The 6,590-nt window shown below is 37.7% G+C and overlaps 1 pseudogene; it reads left to right on the forward strand.

Annotated features, from left to right (window-relative positions):
• Nucleotides 1-202: 202 nt before the first annotated feature.
• On the forward strand, nucleotides 203-949 carry LOC130070138 (putative nuclease HARBI1; annotated as a pseudogene).
• The last annotated feature ends 5,641 nt before the right edge of the window (nucleotides 950-6,590 follow it).

Below are 6,590 nucleotides of genomic sequence, written 5' to 3' on the forward strand. Positions count from 1 at the left end.
CAATAAGAAATGTAAGTCTGGCATTGAAATCTCTTGTGCACATATTTATCACCTTCCCTGGTCACAGAAGATTCATCCACATCAAGGAGGAGTTCTACAAGATTGCAGGTAACACAAATAATAACAGATTACTACAAAATGTTACATTAGCACAGTCACAGTATGACACTCATTATTTTGTGTTACAGCTTTTCCTAATGTAATTGGTACAGTGGATTGCACCCATATTCGTATCCAACGCCCCTCAGGGGCACATGAGGGAGATTATGTTAACAGGAAATCCTTCCACAGTGTCAATGTTCAGGTAAGAATGAGTTATGGTTACTGTCAGCTACATTATTATTCTGTGCATTAAATGACCTTAATAGGCTATATATTTTTACAGATGATCTGTGATGCCGACTGCCTGATCACAAATTTAGAGGCAAAGTGGCCTGGCTCAGTCCATGACTCCAGAATCTTCCGGACCAGTAGAATTTACCAGAGACTCTCTCTAGGTAAGCCACCCCATTTTTTTTAAGCACCTTGAACATCAAGGGTACAGTACTTGTAAGAATTATGTTTTGTATTCGCAGGTGAGTTCTCTGGTGTGCTGCTGGGGGACAAAGATAGCGCCTGAGAGACATTTCTGATGACTCCCCTTACAGACCCCCAAACCCCAGCACAGCAAGCTTACAACCATGCCCATGCCAAAACCAGGGCTCGAACTGAAATGACCTTCGGCCTCCTGAAATCACGATTTCAGTGCCTGCACCACCTGAGGTTCTCCCCAGACAGAGCAGGTGACGTGACTGTTGCCTGCACAGTGCTGCACAATATTGCCAGCCTAAGAAAAGAAAGGGCTCCCAGAGTGGCTTTGGATGTTGATTGGGACAATGCTGCCATATTCCCAGATAACAGAAATGGTAGACTTGTTAGAGAACAATACATTGCAAATTATTTCAGTTAATTTAGTTTTGATTTAGCCCATCCCTTAATAAAGGATAATGTAGGATATATAACTTTTTCATGTGTACATGCATTTTATTTGGCATCGGTAGCACACACTGTGGTTATCTTCCCAAATTCTAGTTCCACTTCACTGGATCAATAAGTTACTATAAAGTGTCCTTGACATTCATTAAAAAAGTTACAAGACCACAATGGTTTTGGAATATTTTTCTTTTATTATTTTGCTGTTATCACTTGTCAGCTTGGAGCTTTGGAGAGAAAAAAATATGATCATTAATACATTGTGTTACAGTCATGGTTACAGTATGAACTGAATTCACTTACTTCTCTTTCTAATTTCTGAATTTCCAGTTCTAGTTTCCTCAGTGTCTTGCGTTTAATTTGCATCTCAAGGTCCATGTCCTGCAGCTTTCTTTTGTTCACATCAATCTTGACTTCTGTCAGCTCGATCTGTCTCTTAAGATGCATTGTGTAGTGATATCTGACAGTTTGTGAATTCTGTGAACACCTTTTAGTTAGCATCGCAGAATCTTTGCATAATGTAAATTTACTTTAGGCAATACTCACTGTGTTACCAGGCTGCTTATCAGGCTGCCCAATGTCAGGATCATGTTACCAGCCACTGCAAGGTAAGGCAAAGTCACACAGTCCACATAACAAAATATATATGGATTTCAATATTTTCCATGTGCAGTAGTATGGCAATAATGTACCTTGTATGAAGAGGCCAGTATCCCTTGCTGGGCCAGAGTCAGTGGCTGTCCCTCCCTGGATCCTTTAATCACTGGCTTCCCTTTATTTAAGGCCAGGGCCAGCTCCTCTGCTGTGGTGAAGTCTTGGGTTGGAGGGCCACCCCCGTACCAGATATATGACTTTTTTTTTGTATTGCTAAAATCAGCACAGACAATAAAATGTCAGCAAACATGTCACCTATGTTCTCCGCAAACAAGTCACTTACCAGGCTGCAAAATATTATTGTATTTAATCTTGACTTGCTGCCAAGTCCTTTTTTGGCCAGACATGTTTGTTCTTTAATAATAATAATAATAATATGTTTATTTTTTATAGCGCCTTTCAAGAACCCAAGGTCGCTTCACAAAGTAATACAAACAGTTGACAGACAAGAGACAGGCAATCTGCTAGTTATAGCAATTAAACAAGCAGAAAAGCAGATGGAGACAACAATAATGAATAGATCAGATATGCAAGAAGACATACATTTTGATGTAACATAGCATGTAACAGGCATGTAACATAAAAAAGTAAAATAATGGAGGACAGAGAGATAGAATGAAAAACAGTTATTTACTGAGCATGGTGAATATATGAGTTTTAACCCTCTGGGGTCCAAGGTGTTTTTGGGGTCCTTGAGATGTTTTGACATACTCTGACATTTGTGCTTTTTTCTGTTGCTTATAAACATATTACTGGCAAAGGTGTAATTACACTCTATTTAGCACACACAGGGCTACCATAATGTGTTATCAACATGTATGTACATTTTTGTATTTTTGAGAGAATATTGTTTATGCGTGGTTATTGAAAAAACTAAAACTTAAAGTTTCTGAAATAAGGCCACAAAACACATACTAAATATCTGTCCACAAGACTTTTGACTAATGGATGTTGTCGCCTAGAGTTTTTTCTTCAAATTGATCTGAAAATCATCCTGCCTTATCATTCACATAAAACAATAGATTGGTTTAAATTTAAAAATGACACTTTTTGTTTGGAAAGGCAATATGCGCAGGGGTGTGACCTGCTGTGATTCACACCTGAGAAGACAATGGGCCCGCATAATGAGCGCATAATGGGGCTGCATACTAATGACCCTTTCATTCAGGTGTGTCACTGAGCCACAAGAATGCAATGACAATATATATATATATATATATATATATATATATGCCTATATAATACAAAATTGGTTCACAGTTCCAATTATTTATTTATTTTTCAAATTGTGCTTGCAAATTGTATAATATCAAATGTAAAAATTTCTAGTAATTGTGCAGTTAATTATCATACTGTTTTTACAGAAAGTTTGGGAATGTATCCCAAATGTGTCACTAATAAAACACAATACAAATAATTTAAAGAGGAGGCTTATATTGAGCTTTTAAGATTTACCTAAGATTTATTTATATGTAGCCTACATATATTTTTGCTATTTTAATAAAAAGGTTACAATTACAACAACAATTAAAATTTTAACTATATTTCAAATGTAATCTTTCTTTGTATTATATACTAAAGTATACATTTTATCATACATATTTCACAGTTGCGGATTAATTAGTTTGAATATAGCTTACAATCGAACAAACACTATAATAACATCTTAGCAAACAAGCTTATTTGATGTGGCAGTATTTTACAGTGAAAACGACATCTTGTCTTTCATATGTAACATATCGTTTTTATGATTAGGACATGTTAATTTGCAGTTTAATACGTTGCTTATACAAAAATATTTTATTTCAACATATTTCAGTCGATTTTTACTCATCTCAGTATTGGAATATAGTTAGGTAAAAGCTGTTCATTCATTCACACACAAAAACGCGATTCAAACAGTCTTTTTGTTTACAGACACTATTCCATATCGCGATTAGCACAAAGCACTTGAAAATAAAGAATGTACCTATTTCCTCGGCTGGATCCGTTGCTCCTCCAAATGAAACTACCTGTAGCCTACTTCTGAGGTAATTTTTTCCAGGATTAATATTAAGATAGTACTATTATTCCTCACAGCGTCGTAAATCTGAGTCTCTTTCGGTGGTTATCCAGCTGATGTGGGCGTGGATCGCCTCAGAGCATTTGTGTTTGAATAGAGCGCGCGCTCCGTGGGCGTGGTCAAATTAACTTTAATGAGCTGAGACGAGAACGACTATCATCTCTCTCTTTTCGTACAGATTACATAAAATGAGAAAAAATTTTTTATATATAAATTACTTCATTTAAAAGAAGATAATTCAGGCTTCTTGCCTGTGTGCCTGTATACCTGTTTGACTGAGTATTTGCAGAGTTACAGATGATTTTTCGGACGCGTTTCAGAATGGACTTCACTGACAGAGAGAACGCAGAACGCGCATCATGTTTATTTTTCTTTATTAGGCGAAAAGCAAAACACTTTGTTTTTATTATGAGGTTCCACAAAAAAAATACAAACTTATCAGGATCGAATGATGTACAACACTTATATGTAAGATCAAAATTAACAGAGTAATTTGAGTCTCTTTTGCACTGATAAGGAAAAAAGTGAGCTGGTATCGCCGGCGAGACCGCCGACCCCAGAGAGTTAAGCTGAGATTTAAAGGTCTGTAGGTTAGGGGTGGCACGAAGATCAGATGGTAGCTTATTCCACAGCTTAGGGCCGACAACACTAAAAGCCCTTCCACCCACAGTAGACAGTTTATACCTGGGTACGACAAGCAGATTATCATTGCTGGATCTAAGGGTAGGAGCAGGGACATATGGTTGCACTAACTCAGCAAGGTATTGAGGTGCGGGGCCATGACAGGCTTTATAAACTAAAATTAACAGTTTAAACTGGATGCGATTGACCACAGGAAGCCAGTGAAGTTGGGAAAGTTTAGGAGTGATATGTGCAGATTTTTTGTTAGATGTAAGGGCTCGAGCAGCAGAGTTTTGTACCATTTGAAGGCGATGTATAGCATTGGTGGGTAGGCCGCTAAATAGGAAGTTACAGTAGTCCAATCTGGAGGTTATAAAAGCATGTATAACAGTTTCTGCATCTCCAATGTTAAGAGAGGGGCGTATGCGAACAAAATTCCGCAAGTGAAAGTCGCACGATTTAACAACCTGGCTGATGTGTGAGTGAAAACATAACGAGGGATCGAACAAAACTCCCAGATTCCGTACAGTTTTTGAAGGCCTAATCTGGACACAATCAATATCAATAAAAAAGTCATGCCCGGGTAAGCTCTGTGATTTAGGGCCAATCAGCAGGATTTCAGTTTTCCCAGCATTAAGCTGTAGGAAGTTATCGGACATCCATGTTTTAAGTTCCTGAAGGCAAGAGACAACAGAAGTGGGTGGACAAAGTGGGTTGGGTTTAACCGTGAAATAGATTTGAATATCATCCGCATAACTATGAAAATTGAGACCATGCCGTCTGATGATCTGACCTAGTGGCAGCACATAAATGAGAAATAAAAGAAGACCAAGTACAGAACCTTGCGGAACACCATGCAAAATAGTGACGGTACGGGATCGATTCTCACCTATCTTAACAAATTGCTGTCTATCCGATAGATATGAAGTTAACCACTGAAGAGCCGCACCAGTGATACCTATTTCAGAGAGTCGAGAAAGAAGTATAGAGTGGCATACAGTGTCAAATTCTGCACTGAGGTCAAGAAGAACCAGGATACTAAGGGCACCAGAATCAGTAGGCAGGAGGAGATCATTTAGCACTTTTAACCCTCTGGGGACCAGAAACGCGCCGGCGCGTTTTGCCGTTTTTTTTTCACATAGCAGAAAAATAGACTTAAAATACTCTGTTGATTTTGATCGTACATATAAGTGTTATACATCAATCGATCCTGTTAATTGTCTATTATTTTTCTGTATACTCACAATAAAAACAAAGTTTTGTGCTTTTTGTCAAATAAAGAAAAATAAACATGATGCGAGTTTTGCCTTCTCTCTGTCAGTGCAGTCCATTCTGAAACACGTCCGAAAAATTAACTCTAACTCTGCAAATACTTGTCATACAGGCACGAGAGATTTTTCTTTATGAAGCTTGAATTCTCTTCTTTTCAATTAAGTAATTTATATAAAAAACAAATATTCTCAGTTTATGTAATCTGTATGAAAAGAGAGTGCTGTCAGATTTTTTTCCCCCAGCTCATTACACTTCATTACGCGTTAATCTGACACGCCCACGGAGGACGCGCGCTATTCAAACGCAAATGTTGAGGCAAGCCATGACAATGCCCACATCAGCCGTTCCACCGCGGCGGTAAAATGTTGGGTGTATTTTCTGCCTTTTACCGCCAAGAGGCGCTACAATCATAGACTCTGAAAAGTGTTCGTTTATTCTTTCTAATGCGTAATCTGCTGCCGCACCGCGGCTCATTCAGAGCGATTAAAAGCTGGTAGCAGATGAATTCAACAAGTGAAACGTAGTTAAAATAATTCATAATCACAATACTGAAATTAGGCTACTGAAATGAAATTGAATAAATAATGAAAAAATAAAGCATTGCAATAAAAACATTTACAGACGTACAGACGATAGCTCAGTGGTTAACGCAACAACACGAGCTTCGAGAAGCTTCAATCGACCCGAGATCGAATCTCAATGTAGCATATGTTGTTAACCGATGTTGGCCAACAGCGTTTATATTTAACCTTCTTGATGCTTAAATAGCTAACTGTTTATAACTGTTTACTTATTTAAAGTCAAGAGTTTTGTTTAATTATTATTACAACATAAATTTGCTACATTCCTGGAACCGCAGCGCTGCAGACATAAACTGATGAAGGAAGATTGTCAGCCGATTGCATCAGAAAATGAAAATGAAGAAGCACGTCTTTAGTCTGCTAAATTATTGTGTAATGTAAAAGAACACTAAAATTACTTAAGTTTGAAACCAAGTTCGAACATTTCA

Source organism: Rhinichthys klamathensis, unplaced genomic scaffold (assembly GCF_029890125.1).
Source record: "Rhinichthys klamathensis goyatoka isolate OS25496 unplaced genomic scaffold, OSU_Roscu_1.1 h1tg000018l_1, whole genome shotgun sequence".
NCBI classification, from domain to species: domain Eukaryota; kingdom Metazoa; phylum Chordata; class Actinopteri; order Cypriniformes; family Leuciscidae; genus Rhinichthys; species Rhinichthys klamathensis.